Below are 20,746 nucleotides of genomic sequence, written 5' to 3'. Positions count from 1 at the left end.
TTATCGCTGTAGCCAACAGCAACATCAGACGGGACCCAGAGAAACCCCTCATGCCAGCCTTCCACATTCTACCTGGCAAGTCCAGGAGCAGAAAGATTCCAAACTGCCACCATCTTGTCCTTCCCTCCCTGGAGGCACACGCTACTACTCCTCATATCTAGAGATGAAGTCTAATCCCCTTTCTGGAAAACAGACTGGCTGCAGACCCACCTGACAGTACAGTGGGTGGGAGGAATAATATTCAAGGACTTCTGGGACTACACCAAAAGATGCCTCGCAGCTTCCAGTTGGGCCTCTTGGAACACTTGCTTGGGGGATACCCTCTTAGCGGCTCACTTTGATGCCACATGGAGAGACCAGGTGCAGGTGTGACAATCCCAGCTGAGCTCCCATGACAACAGCTGGCCATGTCAGTGAGTTGTCCTTGATGTCCAGCCTAGCTAAGCCCTCAGACACTCCAGCACAGCCACCGTCTGACTGCAATGACATGAGACACCCCACATAAGAACCATCCAGCTGAGCCTTGAAACAGCTTTTCGTAGACCTACATGCACCCAGGCTCCCTGGTTCCCCTGCCTGAACCCTAGAGTCTGAACTGCTTTTTCATTTTCCTACTGTGGCTTCCTCTCTGTTCCTTAGCATTACTCCCCATTACTCCCCACTTGCCTGCCCTACCCACAGATAAGCCCAGGGATTTTGTCAGTTTAAGTGTCTTTCTAAATTAAATTTTTTTAAATGTTTATCTATTTTTGAGACAGAGAGAGACAGAGCATGAACGGGGGAGGGGCAGAGAGAGAGGGAGACACAGAATCGGAAGCAGGCTCTGGGCTCTGAGCCATTAGCCCAGAGCCCGACGCGGGGCTCGAACCCATGGACCGCGAAATCGTGACCTGAGCTGAAGTCGGACGCTTAACTAACTGACTGAGCCACCCAGGCGCCCCAGTTTAAATCTCTTTCTACAGCTTCCCTGCAGGGGCAAAGATGAGATGATAGAGTGACAAGCACATAGAAGTGACGTCAGAAATATCCAGCATACCCCATACATGCCATTCCTAGCCCAAGGTGGTGACTTCCTCTTTAGATGATAACCAGGAGAAGCTCCTGAAGTCTTGCGAACAAATTCAGAGCTCCTTCTGACCTTTAGCCCTCAATCCCTGCCCCAGGAGCATCTTGGAGCAGAGAAGCATGAGGATCCCCATGTGTGACTCGGTGGTCTGGAGCATTCCTGGCTCTGTATGTCCATCCTCCAACCAAGAGTCTGCGGTGCTTATCGCCTCCACATGCCTCCTCAGCTTTGACCTTCACTCTCCAGGAGCAGGGAGCCTGGCCAAAGAAATGGCTTTCAGAAGAAGTGGCTCCACCGACCCGGCTTTCTGGCTCTGATGCCTGTGAAATCAGCACAGATGTTAGGGCTAATTAGCCACCCGGCCTATCAAACATCCCAGGCAGCGAGGTTGGTTCTGGGCTGAAAGGTGAGCTGTTTGTTTAAGGGAGGTGGGTGGTCTCTAGCAGGACTTTCAGATTAACCTAAGCCCTCTGAAAATAGAAAATGCAAAGCTGGGCAGCCTGGGGTACCAATCAGGATAAGTGTAAGCCAGGCGTGAGGTCCCCTTTGATTTCAGGATCTCCAGGCGGAGTGAGGAGGAGGGAAGGGGAAGGAAAGCAGAATTCTTTCTGGCTCCAGCCAGAAACTAGAGGGGCAGGATGTCTTCGGGCAGAAAAGATACAGAGATCTCCTGCAGCGCCACATGGCATTTCTGGGGAGGAAATTTCTAAAGCCCTTGCATTCTTGAGCAACACCATGGGCTGTCAATTCCTTCCTATTTCTGGGAGCAGCAGGAAGATTTGGCCCCAAGGCCCTGGCTCAGCATCTATTTTCCTGGGCTTCCCATAGGACTTGCACCAATTCCTGCACTGGACTCCTCTCTTCTAAGGAAGGAGGTTGTGGTCTCCATGGGGTGTCTGGGATGAGCTGCAAAGGTGTGCACACACAAATCTTGCCAGAGGTCTCAGGACAGATGAAAAAATTCCCTAAGTCATGGGGGTTCAAAATATAGTGCTTCTCTCATCCATCGGGAGATAAACAGAGGAGTCATACCAAAGGCTGTCAAACGTCACCTCTATTACTAGCAAAGCTGATTGGAGAAGATGCCCTTAGATATGCAGCAAAATGGGCCTGCCTATAGACATTTCTTCTCCAATCCCATGTGGCCAAGAGTGCACAGAACACCTATTCTCTGCAAGACAGGAAGATCCCAAGACAGAAAAGGGAGTCTGAGCACAGCCTGGCAATTCCCATTCTGAGCCTCGAGGGAAGAAGGGTAAGGCCCAGAGTGTTATTGGGGGGATTCCTTCTCCATAGAAACATGGGGTCAAGGGAAGAAACATCCTTCCTACCAGCAAACAGGAACAGCCCTGGGGAATCTGGGAGTTCCCGGAGAACTTAGATTCATCTTCTTAGTAGCATCTGAAAGTCTCCCCATCCCCTCGGGAGTGACAACATGTGCTAGTGGAAAGAACGCGACCATGGGGATCGCAGGTGGGTCAGATGGCCTCTTCAAAGCCCCTGTTTTATCCTTCGCAATGTACAGTGACAGTTCCTGCCTGGCAGAAATTCTGTGGGAGCAACAGAGCCTGGGTGGTCCCGGTTTTAGAGACCCGGGAAACCCCTCCGCTTCAGGCAGACTGGGATAAATGGCCATCCTACTGAAACACATTGAGTGCTCAGAAACTATTTGCTACCCTCCTTGCTCACACTTCTATTTTTAAAATGAAATTTGGAGAATTGCTTAAGCAAAGAGCCCAGGCAGCCCCTCGCTCTCTCTCGGGTTCATAACGGAGACCCCTCTAGGGAAGGGCAGCAGAGTAGACTGGAGCAGGGCATTTGAACTTGGAACACCCTCTGGAGTCTGGAATAAACAGACTTGCATTTCAGAGGAATCTTTCTGTGGCATCACCCTCAAGAAAGGTCAAATGGAACCACCCCTGGCACACAGCTAAGTACATGTTGCTGAGAAAATGTTTGGACTTCCCTTTGAGGTGGCCAGAGCGAAGCAAGAGGACGTATGAACTGGTTCACCAACAATATCGCTTTTCCAACCATGGCCCCATGTGCCCCAAAGCCCACCTCTCAGCCCTTTGCAGCCAAGTTCAACGTCAGAATCTCCTGCCTGCTTCTGTGTGGGTGCTGCCACGGGTGTCCATGAAGCCAGAATGTCTCTAGAAAATAGGATCCTCTGGGACAGATACAGTCATTGTCTAGAAGCCAAACAGCCTTTCGGATGGATATTCCCCACTAGATAACTTCCCGAATCCAGTGATGGAGTTTGAACGGAATTGACCAGCTGACTGGGTGCGTTCTCCAGGAGAGGAGCAGATCTTCCCCCTTTGCAACAAGGCAGAAACCTCGTCCAGTCGGAGGCCTCAGCTTCCACGGAGGAAGTGCCTCTGGGGTGGCCAAGGGAGTCCTATTGCTGTGTTTGTGGTTAGAAAGTTCTAGAAGCCCCTGTGTAAGTGCCACACAAGAAGAACATTGCCAAGCTCTACTTTGGAAACCTCTGGTTTCCTGAGCAACTGGTGGGCTCTCTTTGTGACCATGAGAATGATGTAATCAACAAAGTTCTCTTTTGCTGCCAAAGCTCAGAGTGAAACTCAAAGCTCATTTATAGCACCAAAGTTGGTCCTCACAGTTGATATATGTGTGTTATTACCTAGTCTTGCTTCTCTCCATTTACTGATTTTCCCCTAGGCCTGGCTTGTTATTTTTGTGGTATCATAATATTATTATATGTATCTTTGTTAGAAGCCGCCTCGATTTGGGGGTGGGGGTGGGGGTGGAGCTGGCGTGAGGGGAAGGAGAAGGTAATACCGCCTCATCTCTCTCAAGTGCACAATAATGGCTGGGTTTGTACCAAAACAAGCTTGTTGCTCTAAGTCTCACCCCGGAGGAACCCAATTCTGCTAGCATTCTGAGGATCAGGTACATAAAACCACACCTGGAGATCACGTAAAAGGTAGTAAACAGCAGCTCAGACTTTGGGTTCCAAACCTGGCTCTGCCTCTTACTAACAGTTAGATTTGGGGCAAATTGTATGTATAGCCGTCTTTTCCTTACTTACCCCATCTGTCAAATGGGTACCATAATCCCTCACCTTCCATCCTAAGGACTGAGATGAACCATATACCTGCCATGACACCGGTACTGATCCCATGGTTTCCCCACGACTTTGCACACAAGGCTCAGACATTTGAGTAAAGGATTTATCTCTCTTAACCACACAGGACACCCATACACAGCCCTGGGAGACAAATGTTCTCCCAAGCTGGCAGATGGGGGCACTGAGGCTCGGGGAACGAGTTACGCTGCTGGAAACGCTGTGAATTTAAATCCAGGTCCTGCCGCATCAAAGCCCACATTCTGGATTGCTGAGCTGTATTTCTCCGCACTGTAACTGGGGGATGACAAGTGCCATCTGTCATTATCACATGGACACCTGTGGCCCTCTGTGTGGTTCTCTGGCCTTTTGCTGCTTCTGTCTGAGAGTAACCCAGGCCTCCTGACCCCACAGCAAGCTAGTGAAACTGCCAATCACTTCCTCCTTAGCTCCATGTGGCCCAGCATGGCAACCTCTCTGATGAAGGCAGGCCACCAGGACTAGTCAAAATGTTGGAGGGGAGGGGAGAATGGCAGACACAGGGAAGGCTTTAACCCAGGCCTAAGCCAGAGGCTCCGAGTAGAAGTAGAAAATGAACTCTCTCAGCCCCTCTGCCCAAGATGCAGAAAGAAGGGGCCTACTAGGCCCCAAAGAAGGAACAGGAAACCAGGAGGAGCCGCCTAGGACTCAGGGAAACCTCGCCAACAGCAGGCAAGACACTCAGGCCTCTGTTGACTTACAGGCCTCCAGGGACTGGGCTGTGTCATCTGTGTCTTCTTGGGCAGAGCTAGTGGCAGCCTGTCGTCACTTGAAATGATGAAAAATGACTGATGGGCCATTCCTCCCAGCATGGCCGACCTCCTCTCTAGAGCCCCCAGGGCGCCCCCTGGACCAGACCCACCCATACAGACATGTCCAAGGTAAGGCCCAGCGTCAGCTTTACAGCCTGGCTTACAGCTACTGACTGGCTCAATAAAAGCCCAGATGGCATCTCACCAGTGTGTCATAGAAGCCAAGCCAAGTCTCTTAGGACCCTTGAAGGTTCTCCTGACATTGGCCACAGGCAGGGTATGGATGAGGCCCCTGGCCAGAAATTTGTAAATCCCTGCTCTAAAGACCAGCACTCACTTTGCATACTTGAATGTTGCCCCCATACTTGTCCCAGCTTCTCATTATAGTAATAGTTAATATATCTGCAGCTTTTTAAAGTTTATACCATGCCTCACATCCTACCTACTACCTTGCAAGGAGGTGTTATTATTAAATATATATATATATATATATATATATATATATATATATTAGTTTTAAGTATTTATTTTGGGGAGAGTGCAAGTAGGGCAGGGGCAGAGAGAGGGAGACAGAGAATCCAAAGCAAGCTCCAGTCTCCACACTGACAGCAGCTAGCTCGATGTGGGGCTCGAACCCACGAACCGTGAGATTATGCCCTGAGCTAAAGTTGGACAGTTAACCGACTGAGCCACCCAGGCGCCCTGTATTCCAGACTGAGAGAGGAGGAAGCCAAGACTGAGGGAGGCCACGTGAAGACTCCCTGTCAGAGGGACTCTAGGAGCCTCTTGCACATGTGGACAAGGGCATCTATGTGAGGGCCTGGTGCATCGCACAGACTCTGAGCCCCTCTGCCTCTCCCTGGAGATCCCTCTGCTGCCAGCGGTTTGTCTAATATCCAGACCCAATGACGGTCCTCCCTCTGCACCCCCTCCTATGCATAAAGATATGGCCCCAGGAAACACCCAGGACAAATGGGACACGTAGGCAGGACCGGCAGCTGGGGCATGGCCCCTCATGTGCATGGGGTTCAAGGCTCTTTGGATGCTCCTTCACATGCCTCTGAAATTTCTCACCCAAGTGAGAATGGTCTAGATTGACTTGGGGACACTGAGTACCTTACCAATAAGCCTCAGACACACAACGTGTGCTGGGTCCGAATCCTGGCTGCTGTCCTGCTCGCCCTCTGGGAGGCCTTTGGAGAGTCACCTGATTTCAGAGTCTATTGCCTCATCTATAAAAGGGAGATGCCAGAGGTGTTATGGGATTCAGGAAACGTGGAGGGAGTGACTGCAGCTCACAAGCACTTAGGCACAAATTTAAGGTGGTGCTGTGCCCATGTCCTCCAGGAAGGGGCCCTTGCAGCTTAAACACAAGGAGTAGGCTAAGGTTGCTTTTATACGAGGCCCAGGCCTCCCGTCACATACCGCACCACACCATACCCCCAGCCTCCTTGGGACAACCAGGCAGATGGGGCCCGTGAGCACAGCACAGACCCAAGAAGGCACGTCCAGGGAGCAGCACTGGAAGCTGACACTTTGGAGGGAGGTCTGGCTGCGGCACACACAGTGTGGACGTATCATTGGAAACAGATGCCCCGGATCGAAGTGCTCTTTCTCATCTTTGCCAGGCTTCCTGGGCCTGTGTGACAATCCACTAGGACAATGCACGCTGGACGGGGCAAGGGGACAAACCGCTCTTGGAGGTACAGCTGGAGCCCTTGCAGGCCACCCAGCATCAGCCTGCAGGGAGCCCTCCCTCTCCTGCTGTGTCTTGACCCCCAGTCTGTGTGACTCCAAGCAAGTTCTTAACTGTTCTGTGTCTCAGTCTTCCCTCAGGAGATGGAGACAATAACAGCACTGACCTCCTGCTATGAGGATTAAGTGAAAAAAATTGGACAGTTCCCTCAACACCTAGTAAACCAGCCTTCAACGCGGAGCCTTAACTGACGGTGTTACCTCCTGCTCCCCTGGGTCTGACTCCACCCCATTCTCCATTAGATGAGCTTCACTGTGCCAGGCAGTGCCAGGGGAGGAGAGAGAGAAATGAGGGAGCCTCAGCTGAAAGGGGCAGGCGTGTAATTGATCAAGACTCTGCTGTGCAGCAGACTTGTAGCCCAGGGGACATCACTGCTATGGAGCCCCAACATGGGGCTAGCAGCCCAGGGGAGGGCACGAGGGGTCAGGCATTGAAGCCTAAGGCAGCTTTTCTAAGGCCGGATCAGGGTCCTAAAGCTGCACAATGTCCTCAGCATTTTGCCCCCCAAAAGTGAAGCTTTGCAGGTACAAAGACAAGCCTCCCAAATGGTGATGTGTTAGGCCTTAGAAGACAGGCAGGGAGGTGCCCGTGGGTCAGGACCTTCTCCCGGCCTTTCTTATGCCACTCCCAGTGGGGACACAGACCCATCTGAGGTTGATTCTGGCCACAGGATGCTCCATAGGCATCCTGCAACCTTGTTGTCAGGGAGTGTGTGCCTCAGGCAGCCTAAGCAGGAAAGGAGGCTCGATGATAGCCTGGCTCCTCACTCCCTTTCCAGGAGGTGGGAACATGGTCTGCAGCGAGGGTTACAGCTCTGTGTGCTCCTGCTTGGCCACACCGCCCATGTCATCTTTGCTGCTGGCCTCCCTGCATCTATTTTATTACCTTCCTTTCAGATCTCAACAGCCGCATCCTCAAAAGCAAGCACCTCATAGGGTCCTCCAGGCCATCAGGTCTTCTCCAAAGTGGGCACTGAGGCCCAGAACTTTCCCTGGGCCTGTGGGACTCTGGGACAGACATGCTGCGCTGAGCTCATCATCCATCCACCTATCCATCCATCCATTCCTTCTCCCACTTTATTTTCTCTGAGGCCCTCCGAAGCTCCATTCCTGCCAGACAAGCCCAACTGGGTTTTCTGGGGAGCAGGCTTGGAGGCAGAGTTACGACGATAAACGTTTCGCTGGGGAGTACCATTTGTGAAGGTAGCCAGGGCAGAGGATTGGTCAGGGAGTGGTCAGGCTGGGATGCAGAAGTGACCAAGTCTCCACCAGCTCCTGGGGGCTCTAGAGCAGACACTTGCCATAGAGGAGACCCCAGTGAGTGAGAAGAGCTATGCCCTGGTATCACCACCTTGCTCAGTGGTGACAGAGCCTGTCCTAGGAAGAGTGTGATAAGGCGAGAAAGCAGCCAAGGCTGTCAACTAACCATACCTCTGGCAGCTAGGCAGTAGCAAAGCCTCCCTTAAAGGGGGACCAGCAGTATGCCTCAGAGCCCACCACAGTGGCCCTACAAGTGAAGGCAAGATGTGGTTGTGACAGAGCCCCATCCCTAGGAGCTAGCGGGCCCAAGTGCTATTAAGATGCCAGAGGCCCCAGCCCTGGGGGGACAGGGAGCCTTCCTGAGAGTGACAGCTAAGACCTGAGCTAAACAGTGAGTGACCGGTACCCAGTGAGAAAGGACAAAAGGCCACTGGCCTGGGATCAGTGCTTACGAGGAGGTCACAAGATGGTAGCTGGTCACAGCAGAGGCCCCGGATTGCGGCTGCGGGACTGTTCTGGAGCCCAGATCCCGCGGCCCTTTCCGGGCGCTGGCAGGAGCTTTCTATTTCAGGCTTCTCAATTCTGCCTGAAACCATTGAGCCTGGGGCTGTCCCAACTCACTTCCTCCCCGTCCCCATCATCTTTATTTGGAGCGTGGAACCAGAGCACGCAGGCCCCACAGCGGAGCTCTTGTTTCCTGCGAACAGCCTTGGCCTTGTCTGCCTGGCCGGGGGGTTGCTGGTTATGGAGGCAGGGCTGGCGTCGGGGCGAGTTACCAGCTAAACCCAGACCGCCCTGTTAATGTGCAGCAGGAGGGACCATTGTTTTTGGCCTCAGGAGACGACTCAAAAGCCAGGGTTGATTTTGGTCGTGTTTAGCCGTGTGCTCTACAGGCCTGGTTTTAGCGAGCAAAGGGTATGCATATTGGCCCTGAGGGCCTGAGTGGGGAGGGTCGGGGAAGAAGCGGAACCCTGGAGGCTGAAATTTAGGGGTGCGCCCAGCCCCTCAAAGAAAACCCGCCTCATCTCCTTCCCCCAGATTGTTATCAGGCCCAGGCTGTTTGAGCCTGCAATCTGCCTGCCTCTGGCACAGCCACACATCTACACTGCTACTGTTTTCCCTTTAATTTGATTCCCCCTGGTAGCCCGCAAAGCTGGGGCAAGAGTTATTTTCAAACAAGAATCCGTCTTGTTTACTGAGCATAAGCTTCCACCTCATCAGAAAATAATATAGGGCTCCTTCCATCAGATTTCTCTTGGAAACCAGACCTCTATTTGGAGGCAAAGCATCTGAGGAAATTGAGTTCTGGGACTCTCCCCTGCTCTGCCTGACGCAGGTCCCAGCAGCCTGTCCCGCTCTGCTGTACACGTATAGCCGCCAGGGGCCTTGTCAATGCACGTGTTTGGGTCAGGACCTCGGGGAGGGGCTGAGACCCTGCGTATCTGACACATTCCCGGGCGGTGCCCACCCTGCTGCCCCACAAGCCGCACAGCAGCAAGAGTTGAGGATCTCGCCAGAATTCTGTTCTCCAGAGGGTCCTCTGCTCAGACTCCCAGAGGCCAAAGTCTACATGGCATCCTTGGTAGAGGCAGCGGACCCTCCCAGCCCGGCCACCATGCAGGTTGTGTGTGACCCACAGAGCGCTAGGAAGGGAACACCCACCTCCATGCCTCCCAGACCACAGGAGACCTCGGAGTGGACAAGGTGTGCCAGGAGGCTCGGACAGGTGCAGGAGAGAGGACAGACAAGGACAGGTCTGGAGGAGACCCAACATCTAAGTTACCAGCAGAGAAATGGGCCTGCGAAGGAAATGGGGAAGGAGTGCTCCAGGAGGGTGGAGAGATGAACAAGTAGCATCCTGAAAATGAAGGAGGAAATGGTTCGCATGTTCCGGTGTCACGGAGAAGTCACAGAGGCTGAAGGTTGAAAGGTATCCTGTGGGTTGGTTTTCACAAGATGCTCACTCAGCTTGTGGGCTGCAGCCCTCAGCCTAGCAGAGCAGGCCCGTGGACAGAGGAGGGGTGTGGGCGTGAGGCTGGGAAACAAGATATTTGGTCAGAAAAGAGAGAGCGTCCAAGCAGTAATTGGGGGGCAGGGGGAAGGAAATTGAAACTCATTTCTTTGTAAGAAGGAAGGGTGAAGCAGAAACCAGCAAGGAAAGGGTAAATAAAGAAAATTACAAGGGGGAGGGAAGGGCCCCCCAAAGGCAAAGCCCCAGGAGGCACAGGGAAGTGTGTAGGAGACAGTGGAAGGGGCGTTTACCCCTCTTCCCTCGGGGATGCAAGGTAGGAGGTGAGAGCAAAAAGGAAGATTGGAGGTAACCATGGTGGTGAAGGGATTCTGATGGCTCCGCTGGGCACACACTGATTTTCTCCAGCAGCACAGAATGCACGGAATATCAGCTCTGAGAAAGGGTAGTTGGGTCAGTTCATGACTGGGGTGTGGCCAGGAGGACTCAGCCTGGGGAGAGCAAACAAAAGACATGAAGATGCCTGTAAGAGAAAGGCTGTAGTTGCTTCATGGACTTGAGCAGAAGAGGAATGGAAGAAGGCAGGCAGGAGCCCAGGAGAGGGGAGAAAGCAGAGGGCTCCCTGGTCTGGGGCATCCAGTGCTGTGACTCCAGAATGATGGGTTGAGACAGCTATAAAGAAGGACGTTAAGGGGAAAGTGAGAATATTTAGTTCTGGACCACAGCATCAGCGGGAAGAACAGGAGCAGTCGTAGTCACTATCGCTGGTCAGGTGAGGAGCTGGAGTCCAGGAGGGGAGACCATCACCCCCGACAGTGGCCACCTATGATAATGACTACTGAGCCTCTCAGCTCCATTGAGACTCATCTGGCATCCCATTCCTGGGTTGTGGACCCACGGAAAATCACGTTCTCAGGACAGCACACTCCTGCTGCTGATGAACAGCTATGTGCGTGGAGGTGATTTCTGAGAACCAGTCCTCCACTAATGGGGAGACAACCAGGGCTGAGCCCACAGTCAGAAGCAAGGCACTGTGGTCTCTAGGGATGCTCCAGGGCAGCAGCCTTGCTTTCCCAGGGCAAGGTCTCTGAGGGCTGGCCTTGTCCACCCAAATGAGCCAGCAACAGGGGAGATGTCACCAGCACATCTGGTGGGTGTGAGATGAGATAGGACAGGGCTTTGGAGCGGCCATTGCTTCAGAGAGAAACAGAAAATCTCCCCAGGAGGAGATGGATTCTCAAATTTTTTTCCTGTTTAAGAGTCTGACAATTTATATCCCCTAAACTGACTGTAACTGCCACTATTAGATCCCACTGAACTCTGTGCTGGATAAGTGTTGCATACACTATCGAATTTAATTCACGTAACAACCATGAACTTGAAAAAACGTGAAGCGACCTGCATGTGTTTCTATGCAGACACTTGTGTTTACCCAAACCAAAAAAAAAAAAAAAAAAAAGAAAACCAAAAAACCCCCCAAAAACCAAAAAACAAAACAAAACAAAACAAAACGTAGGAACTCTGGTACAGAAATTACTTTACAAGCTCTCTTTCTCATCCAAACACCCATTCGAGTGGGACATCGAGATATCCACATGCAAAAGAGTGAATTTAGACCCAACCATACACCATATACAAAAACTAATTCAAAATCAACCAATGAGTTGAATATAAGAACTAAAGCTATTACTTTATTAGAAGAAAACATAGGGAAAAAATCTTCATGATCATAGATTTGGCAAAGGATTCTTGGATACGATATCAACACACAAACACAAACACTGGGTTGAGTGGACATCGTAAAATTTTAAAACATTTTATGAGGCACCTGGCTGGCTCAGTCAGTTAAGCGTCTGACTTTGGCTCAGGTCATGACCTCACGGTTTGTGAGTTCAAGCCCCGTGTCGGGCTCTGTGCTGACAGCTCAGAGCCTAGATTCTGCTTTGATTTCTATGTCTCCTTCTCTCTCTGCCCCTCCCCTGCCCCTCAAAAATAAACAAACATTAAAAAATTTTCAAAAAACTTTAAAACTTTTGTGTATCAAGGGACGTTATCAAGGATGTGAAAGAACAACCTATAAAGTGAGAGAAAATATTATAGTCACAAATCATATATCTGATAAAGGTCTAGTATCCAGCGTATATAAAGAACTCCCAGAGTGTAATGATTTTAAAAAGTTTAAATATGGGCAAAGTATCTGAGTAGACATTTTTCCAACGTGGATGCACAAGTGGCCAGTGAAAGATACTTGACATCTTTAGCCATTAGGGAAATGCAAATCAAAGCCACAATGAGATATCACTTCACACCCACTAGGATGACTATAATCGAAGTCAGATGATAATGAGCGTTGGCAAGGATATGGAGGAATTGAAACTCTCCTGCACGGCTGGTGGGAGAGTAAAATGGTGCAGCTGTTTGGAGAACACTTTGGCAGCTCCTCAAGAAGTTAAACAAAGAATTACCATATGACCTCAGAGAATTACCATATGACTACTCTCAGGCATACACCCAGGAGAAATGAAAACATCTGTCCACACAAAATCTTGTATGTGAAATTTTATAACAGCATTATTCATAATAGCCAAATGATGGAAACGACCTAAATGTCATAAAGGGATAAATGAATAAACAAATTATGGTTTATCTAGACCCTGGAATAGTATTCAGCCATAAAAAAGAAATGAGGTACTGATCCACGGTACAACTGGGATAAACCTCATAAACATCTTGCTACATGAAAGAAACCAGGTGCAAAAGGTTACACATTGTATGTTTCCATTTATATGATCTATACAGAATAGGCAAATCCAGAGACAGAAAGCAGATTAGAAGTTACCAGGGGCTGGGAGGAGGGGGGAATGGAGACTGATTACTAGTGAATATGGGACGTTTTATGGGGTAATGAAAGACTCTGGAAGCTAGAGAGAGCAGAGTGCTGTGCAGCATTGTGAATACACGAAACACCACTCAATTGTCCACTTTGTTGGTTGTATATTATGTGAATATCACCTGTCAGCCTCACAGAGAGGAGCTATGTGTGGATGGAAAGGGCCAGCCAAGATTGAAAAGGACATTGTAATTCACATCCCCCACCTGCTCACTTGTGGGCTGGGGACAGGTGGACTCTGGCTGCAGGTGAAGAAGGTCCTGGTCACTTGTCTGGGGCATGGTTGTGAGCGAAACCTCACTCAAATCAATGCCCTGCCCCCCTCTGCCTGATCACCACGGTGCCCAAAGTCAGTTCTTCCAGTGTGTAGCCCCAGGTGGGGGAGTGGGTAGGGAAAACCAGTGAAGAAATGGCAGCAAGACGATTCACAGGGAGAGAAGCAAGGAGGGATTCCTTACCCTTCTTTAGATTAACGTCCTTTCTGCAAGATCAAACACATTCTCCTAAGTAATGTTGAGTCCGCTAAAGACCATCTTCTGGCCCCCTGAACCTTTAGAATACATCTCTCTGAGATCACCTCGTCATCCCAGCAATGAAGAAAGGAGGCCTGGAAAAAAGAAAGGAGTTAGTAACAAAAACACAATTGGAACCACGTGTTTTGTCATCCTGTCCATTTCATATTTACGGAAGCAGAAGTCATTGCTTGAAGGCAGCAGAAGTGAAAGGTGCAGGAAGGAACAAGGGTCCAGGATGGTGTGACAATTGGGAAGAGGAACGTCAGGGAAATTCTTAAACTAGGAGAGGGAGATGGTGACACGTGCACGTATTTCCCTGTCCGTGCCGCGGGCCATCAGCATTGAGGGGAAGGAGGCGCACAGTGAGGGACCCAGAACATTGAGGCTGAACCTGAGGTCTACAAGTTGGCACAGGCCTGGTATCATTTCAGCTCAACACATTTCAGCGTCTTGACTCCCCTCAGTGCCACAGAAGAAGAGGGCCAGCAGCATAGGACCACGGTCGGGTTAGAGAGTGACCTGGAAGGCTGTGGCAGCCTCACCCTCTTCATCATGGAGGCTGGGAGCAGGTGATGGGATGAAGGGAGCCAGACTGTCCTCAGGGAGAGGCAGAGGAGCCATCACTGCGGCCATTTCCTGTCCCCCAATTCTGCTCCCGGTACCCCCGCCGTGACATGAAGTGTGGAACCGCCCGGCAGACACCCGCACCTCCCAGGTCTGGCCGGGAGCAGCCAGCTGGCCACCAAGGTGTTTTTCCCCACGGCCGGGGGCCCTCCGTGGCTGTTCTGGCTGGGTGGTGATTCGCAGCTGGCAGGCCTCTGGCCCGGCGTTATTTTGAGATCCGGCTCCATGATGGGCTGATGTGACAGCTTTGTCTTCTCAGACCCCTTTGATTTGTGAATCTCCCTTTGTGGTTGGTGGGGGACGTTCAGGCCCTGCTGTTTCTGGGCTCCGGCATCCCCCGGGCTGGGCAGGCTGGGCCAGCTGCAGAGGGGGTGGCGGACAGAGGCGGGAGCAGCAGAGCCCAGGGCTGAGCAGCCGCTGGCCTGGGCAGCTCGGCCTTCATTTCCAGGCAGCGTGGGGCTGACTGGGTGGTCGCGGAAGAATGATAAGTGCCTGCTCAGAGCCAGTTTTGAATGGCCAGATCACAAACCGCAGGGCTGGACAAGGGCTGCCCTGCTGTGCTTGGGCCTGGGCCCAGAGCTCTCTATAGTGTCTGCGAGGCTCAGGGGCGGACCCACGAGGAGCTGCCCGGGGCTCATGGGGCAGCCAGCCCTTGGGAAAGAGTACTTGGGGCCCGGGAGGGCTCTGCTCGCCAGGAAAGGCTCCAGGCCTGTCAGGCACGGTCTGTGGGACCCCGCTAGTAGCACTTAACTTCAAGACAGTTACTGAGGAGAAAGAGCCTCAGAGACAAGGACAACTGGGTTCACATCCCAGCTCTGCTCGGAGCTGGTGCTAAGACTTTGGTCTGGTTACTTAACCCCCAATCTCCCACCTGTAAAATGGAATTATAAGACCCATCACTCAGTTGTGAAAGGTCTAACTGGGTTATAACATATACAGATGTGCTCAGCATTGTATCTGCTTAGCAAATGTAGTCACACATTTGTAGTCACACAGGCCAGTCTGCCCCAGCTGCCTGCCTCCTCCTGCTTCTGTGGGGTAGGAGATGGCCACTTTTCAGGTGCTGCCTGGCTACGTGTCCCCTCCATCCTCATGGCACCTTGAATCCTTCCCTAAATAGATATATTCCCAGGTCAATAAAGGCCAGTTTCCAGCCACCTGACTGGGAGCAGCTGAATTCAGCACACACACCACTCCCTCCACTCACTGCTAACTCTCAACTCCAACTCAGCAGATACTTGAGTCAACAGGGCCTTGTTTGGCTGCTGAAAATCATGTGGTTCCTTCCAGCTGGATCCTTAGCTGCCACTGGGCAAAGCTACTACAAAAGAGGGGAGATGCAGATCCCAAATCAAGTCTTGCTGAATAAAAGAAGGAGGCGACAGCCAGAAGCTTCGCAGATCCAGCAAGATGCAGCGGATCCCAGGGTTTCAGGGTCTCAGCCTCAGAGCTTCTGGAACCTGGAGGATAGAGGGTGAGAGTCAAATCTTAGGATGCAAATGTCTGGGTGGAAGAGGTCTTATGTGTCACCCTGCCCGAGCCCCGCGTGCTGATGCACATCCGCACTGAGAGCCGAAGAAGCTTCCGTTGAGGCTCCACCAGGAGCAGGCGTTCACCCCAGTTAGGCAGCTCACTGTCTCAGCAGGGCCTCTGTAGAGTGACACCCGGCCTCAGGTAGCTTTTAGTAGTTGAATCCTATCTCCTGTCTGGGGCCACACAGCAAATATCTGCTCCTCATTCCTCAATGCAAGCTGACGGACCCTCGGCAGCTTCTGTGAGTCTTCTCATCCCCCAGAAAACCCCACAAACATCCACCCACACTTCCCTTCAGGGAATGGCTTCAAAAGCCCCATTCTCTTCTGCTGTCACTTGCAAAGAACAAAGGCCCCAGCTTCCCACTGGAATGAGAGGGCCTTGAGGGGGCCTCCAGGGAGCCAGGGCTGATAGCCTTCCCCCGGGGCCACCTCTCCACGAGGACTTCTTTAAAGGCCTAGGCCCCCCTCTCCCCAGGGGTCAGGGTGCTCTCTTCGGTCAGTCCTGCCTGCACTGGGAGCAGGTCAGGTTGTCTGGGAGCCTCACCTTCATCCCCAACTGTGGCAGCTTTGATCCTGTAACTCTCAGCTTTTCCATCAGAATTCAGAGGGCAATAATAGTAACTGTTTGCTTGTAAAATGCTTGGAGCTCAGAAGAGAAAAGGTGTCAGACAAGTGTGAAATGTTATTACTGGCACAGGCCAGAGACTGGGATGGAAAATCACCAGCACAAAGTGGGAACTCAGAGGAAGCCATTTGTCAGCTCCTCTGGACAAATGGATACGGGAAAAGGGGTCTCCCCTCTGCAGCCGGCACACCCCAGGTCAGCCGGAGGGACTGGAAAGGAGGCAGGTGGGCCCAGAGGAAGTTTCCTGCTTTCTGACCTCAACACTACTGAACTCATTCAGTAGCTGTGCCTTCAGCCTAAACACCTACTCTCCCTCGCTCGCTGGGGGAGGCTGTTGGCCTGGCCCAGGTGCCCAGATCCCCAAAGCACCCAGTTCAATCAGAGAAAAAGCCTCCTGGGCAAGGGACCACTATACCCACATTGGATAAACCAACCTAGTTTTCAAACAGGGATGCACCAGGGAGATAAAGCAGGTTAGCGTCTACAGTCTACAAAGTGAAGACTGAAGAGGCCGATAGTAGAATAGACACAATGGGCATACAGATCATTCAGGGAACAAAACAAACTAAAAAACTCTAATTAGTACTCTCAAAAATTCGGGAAGATAGTACATCTATAAAAGAATATTCTGGAATGAAACATCTTCTTAGACATTTTAAATGGGTTCCACCATGCCACATGCCCCAAATATTCATTGCTAAGTGAACAAAACGATAAAACCAAGGAAATCTAGCAAAACATAGAGCAGAAAGGTAAGGAAAAGGAACTTCATATTAAAATGACTCATATTAGGATGAGTGAAAAAAATATCAGATAACATTTGAAAACACAAAGGATAAAGAGGAAAAGAAACACCTATAAATGAATAAAAATCAGACTTGCGTTTCAGATGAACGAAAATTGTTGGAAATGTGGCTGGTTTTAACACACACCATGTTCCTAGATGGGAAGGCTTTATGAGGATACCAATCTCCCCACAAGCAATCCAAACGTTAGATTATTCTCCCTGACTCCTGACAGCTAAAGCTTGCGTGTGGACAACTTAAGATTCCCACTGAGAACACGGAGTCTGAAAGCAGTGCCGCGCAGAATCGGGACAGTTCAGAATTCCCTCTAAAGGCAGTGGTGACGGAGATGGTGCTGGCAGGTGCTGGCAGCAATGGCGGTGCTGTGGTGGGGGTGGTATTGGTGGGAGAGCAGCATCCAGTAGCCAGGGTCTAGTGTAGACAATGGCAGCAGAATCAAGAGAACAGCCTCTTGGCAGGAAGCATCCAGGGACAAGGACTCGCGTGTGACCACGCTGTCCCCGTGGTATCATTTTGCTGCGTTCTTGGTTCTCTGACTTCCCTCCACTCTGACTTTTTCCCCCCAAACTTGTTTCCAAACACCCCATCCTTTCACTAAGATATCCAGCATCCTTCTAATAAATCTCTTTTCTGAGTTAAATAAAGTTGGTTGCTATCCCTCGCAACTAAGAACATGGACAGGCACAAAGAAGTTTCTAATCTTGAATCAAAGACAGGCTTTTGGAAGCAAGACATGAACCAGACATATTATTTTGAAAACAAAGGTCTGGCTGAGGGAAGTATAAAAACGTGAGACAATCTAATAGCAAAAGGCAGGGCCATGCTATTAAGGGCACTTACAGAGGAAGGAAGGCCTATAGATGCATCAGACGCTCAATCTCCCTAATAATCAAACACCTTCAGATTAAAACAACATAATATCAGTTTTGCCCTTCAGGCTAGCAAAACATGTAAATCATACATAATATCCAAGGTGCAACAACGTGGGAAGATAGGTTCTCTTCCAGGGCATTGGGGAAAACAAAGAAGTATGGCTTTGACTGGGAAGTGGGTGGCATTTCCCAACACTTGAAGTGGGAGTTTCTTCTCATCAAAAATGTTAATTCTAGGGGTGCCTGGGTAGGTCAGTCGGTTACGCGTCTGACTCTTGATCAGGTCATGATCTCACGGTCCATGAGTTCGAGCCCTCCATCAGGCTCTGCTCTGACAGCACAGAGCCTGCTTGGGATTCTCTCTCCTCTCCCTCTCTCTCTGCCCCTCACCTGCTCATGCTCTTGCTCTCTCGCTCTCTCTCTCTCTCTCAAAATAAATAAACGTTCGAAAATAGTTAATTCTAAGTATGTATCCTATAGAAACAGTTGAACAAAAAACACAGATGCTAATAGCTGGATTATTCATGAGAGTCAAAAATTGTAGACACCCTAAATATCACCTACAGGGGAATGGTTAAACAAAATATGGAAAACACAGAAGGAATTCAAATGAGTTGATAATCTCTACTGATCTAGAAGATTCTTTTTTTAATTTTTTAAATGTTTTTATTTATTTTTGAGAAAGTGAGAGAGAGAGAGAGAAAAAAAGAGAGAGAGAGAGAGACTAAGCGCATGCAGGGGAGGAGCAGAGAAGGAGGGAAACACAGAATCTGAAGCAGGCTCCAGGCTCTGAGCTATCATCAGAGAGCTGGCTACAGGGCTTGAACTCATGAACTACTAGATTCATTCCCTGAGCCAAAGTCAGACGCTTAACTGATTGAGCCACACAGGTTCCCCATTCTAGAGGATACTTCAGTTTATTGTTCAGTGAAAAAAATCAATTGCAAAATATTCTATATGGGATGATTTGTTTTCTCATCAAAATAATGGTCATGTTTTACTCACACACCTCTGTAAACAGGCAATATTATAAAACGAACGTGTTTTACTTTCGCAATTCTTCAGAAAAAAACTAAAAGTAGAAAGGAATTGAAGTTGACAGGAATATCTGTTCAGGGATAAATCACCAGGAGTACTTTGACGTCGTCATATGTCATAGTGAACCTGTTCAGTATTAGGCTGAGTATGGGTTGGACCTTCCACTGTGTCCTATGTCTTCCTACAGGGGTAAGTGGAGGAGGCCGAAGGGGTAATTGGTTTTATCCTATGGCCTCTGAAAAATTGCTTCTGAGTCTAGGTCAAGCTAATGGGGAAAACACTGAAAAGAGTAATAGTTAACCTTGCATAAGAACTGCCCAGTTCCCTGAATGTGTCACCAGAGGAGTGAAACTAACTGGAAAGAAAGCCCCCTCCTAATACCCGGACTCACAGACAGCTGAAAAGGTGTTTGTTTGACCCAGTAAGTACAATATACAGTGCCCACAGCACATCCTGATGGAATATTACTAGGGGGCTGCCTGTATTTTGCAGCCTGACGTCTCTTTGATTTATGAAGCCAAAGTAAATGACAGGCGGGGCCAATAAAAATTCTTTAGAGATTTAGCCTCGCTTTCCATTGCATTTTGTAGAGAAGATGAAAAGGCGTGCATGCCTGTAAGGGGACCGAGTGAATGAAAGTCATGAGCCACGCACGATCGGGGTATCCATTCATCTGTGTCAGACGGAGACTTTCATCCAGGGCGGGTTCTGAGGCAGGAGCACAGCTCCATCTGGGGGAGGCCTGAACTAGATAAACATTTTGTCCACTTCTGGGGTCTATTGCCTGGCTCAGGGGGGACCAGTGGAGCTGGCTTGTCCAGGAGCTAGTTTCCTGGAAAGTGATCCACAGCCCCTGTTCCCAGTGGGTCTTCTTGCCTTTCAAAAGAATCTGGAGAAGGTACCTAAGAGAAGGTAGTGTTTTCATGAGGGAATGGTCTGGCCCTTCCCTGAGTTGGACACTCGCACAAAGCCTGAGAGGAAATAACCACTAACGTTGTAGGATGTAGTGGGCTGGGGTGTGACACCTTTGAGTAACTTTGGGTAAGTCACTTCTCTGAACCTTGCTTTCCTCTTGTATTAAGTGGGCACGGAACCACCTTTGTCACAGGACCAGAATACTTATGAAATGACATGATTTGTTAGTTTGCCTGGGCTGCCTTAACAGAGCGCCACAAGCTGGGGGCTTGACAAACAGAAATTCATTGTTTCACAGTTACACCAGAGGAGGCCTGAGCCAGATAGAGGCCTGAGGCTTCATATCCAGAGGCTGGAAGTTCAAGAGCAAGGTGTCAGCAGGTTGGGTTCCTTCTGAAGTCTATACGGAAGAATGTGGACGTTAACAGCCCTGTGGCTTTCGGCGGTTTGCTTTCAGTCTTTTCATGTTTGTTGGCTTGTAGAAGAATAACCCCAATTCCTGCCTTCATTTTCACGTGGTGTTCTCCCTGTGTGCGTATATATGTCCCCAAATACCCCCCGTTTTAAAATAAGGACAGTCTGTCGGATTAGGGGCCAATAACTTTGTCTTAATTAATTACTTCTAATTACTAGTTTCCAGATACGGTACTAAGGGTTAGGACTTCAACATAGGAATTTGGGGAGGACACAATTCAACCCATAACAAATGACCTACGGAAAGTGACTGGCATATCGTATTTCTTCTTGCTATCATCTGGGTTTAAAGAGCTGACGAATCTGGGAAAGAGACCCCCTTGTCTGAGGTGGCTTCTCCAGGTGGGGTGATACCCACACTACTCTGCTTCTGTCCTGTGCACCTCCCCCTCAGCGAGGCTGTCCTGGCATTCTACCTCCTGGGCGGCCAGCGCCATCTCCCCTGACCCCCAGGGGCTCAGACCTGCTGTCATCTTCTGGTAGACCAATGCCCTTGCTGACACAGGTTTTGTTTAGGAACATG

At 50.2% G+C, this 20,746-nt stretch overlaps 1 long non-coding RNA gene across 1 annotated transcript; it reads right to left on the bottom strand.

The window, feature by feature from the left end:
• Nucleotides 1–1,028: 1,028 nt before the first annotated feature.
• On the bottom strand, nucleotides 1,029–3,490 carry LOC125148265 (uncharacterized). The gene is made up of 2 exons (XR_007145482.1): nucleotides 3,128–3,490; nucleotides 1,029–1,386 (listed from the first exon to the last, which is right to left on the bottom strand). It is a non-coding gene; the product is annotated as an uncharacterized LOC125148265 (long non-coding RNA).
• Nucleotides 3,491–20,746: the final 17,256 nt, after the last annotated feature.

Source organism: Prionailurus viverrinus, chromosome D2, assembly GCF_022837055.1.
Source record: "Prionailurus viverrinus isolate Anna chromosome D2, UM_Priviv_1.0, whole genome shotgun sequence".
In the NCBI taxonomy this organism is placed as follows: Eukaryota; Metazoa; Chordata; class Mammalia; order Carnivora; family Felidae; genus Prionailurus; species Prionailurus viverrinus.
Note: the sequence above shows the minus strand (reverse complement) of the source record. Positions and strands in the feature narration are given on the sequence as shown.